This window comes from Gossypium arboreum, chromosome 11, assembly GCF_025698485.1.
Source record: "Gossypium arboreum isolate Shixiya-1 chromosome 11, ASM2569848v2, whole genome shotgun sequence".
Classification (NCBI taxonomy): Eukaryota; Viridiplantae; Streptophyta; class Magnoliopsida; order Malvales; family Malvaceae; genus Gossypium; species Gossypium arboreum.
This window is the reverse complement of record NC_069080.1, coordinates 129,916,255-129,917,663: the sequence shown is the minus strand read 5'-3', so window position 1 is coordinate 129,917,663 and position 1,409 is coordinate 129,916,255.

Here is a 1,409-nt window from a genome sequence, read left to right as displayed (position 1 = left end):
TTTGGTTCTTGGCATATTCTAAGATATCATGGAACCATGGTCGTCCGTCTGGCTCTTCTTCAATGCTGAAACAATGTGCAGGGACTTCATATATGCTTATTTATAGAGGCATTATCTCTGTTTCTCTGTTCGCTTTGAACATTGAAGCCAAAGTGGCCAAGGCATCAGCCAATTGGTTTTCTTCTCGTGGGAAGTAATCAAAAGTTATTTCTTTAAACTCTTTAATCAGTCCTGCCACCAGATCACTGTACTTAACTAATTTCAAATCTCTCACTTCCCAATCTCCACGAATTTGGTATATCACCAACACTGAGTCCCCGTACACCTCTAAGATTTCGACGTTTCATTCAATAACTGCACGAAGTCCTATGATACAGGCCTCATATTCCACTATGTTATTGGTACAGAAGAAATTCAGCCTGGCAGTGAATGGATAATGATTCCCTTATGGTGATACTAAGACTGCTCCAATCCCATACCCCAATGTATTCGATGCGCCATCAAAGCTCACCTTCCATGACTTCTCTTTGGATGACTCACATTCTTTTCCCGTAATGTACATTAAGTCTTCATCTAGAAAATCAAATCTTAATGGCTCGTATTCCTCCGTTGTTCGAGTTGCTAAGAAATCAGCTATTGCACTCCCTTTTATCGACTTTTGGCTCACATAGACGATGTCGTATTCTGATAGTAGGATCTGCCATCGTGCCATTTTTCCTAAAAGTGCAGGTGATTCCATCATGTATTTTATTGGGTCCAGCTTTGAAATTAACCATGTCGTATGATACAACATATATTGCTTGAGCCTCCAAACTACCCAAACCAAAGCACAACAGAATTTTTCAATTGACGAGTACTTTGCCTCATACTCTGTGAACTTTTTGCTGAGATAGTAAATCACTTTTTCTCTTTTTCCTGACTCATCATGTTGCCCTAGTACGCAACCCATTGAATTTTCGAACACAGTCAGATACAATATTAACGGTCTTCCTGGAGTTAGCGTTACTAGCACCGGGGGACTAGACAAATACTGTTTTATCTTGTTAAAAGCCACTTGGCACTCCTCATTCCATTCTCCCAGATTATGTTTTCGAATGAGTCAAAAAATTGGGTCACACTGGTTGGTAAGTTGAGCAATGAACCGAGCGATGTAGTTCAATCTCCCCAAAAATCCTCTGACTTCTTTTTGCTTGCGCAGAGGTGACAGTTCTTGTATGACTTTTGTCTTATCTGGATCAACTTCAATGCCTCTCTCGCTGACGATGAAGCCTAGCAATTTGCCTGAGGCAGCCCTAAACGTACACTTGGCTGGATTAAGCTTCAGCTGGAACTTTCTCAGTCTTTTGAACAACTTCCTAAGGTTCCCAACATGCTCTCTTTCTCCCTTGGATTTGGAAATCATATCATCG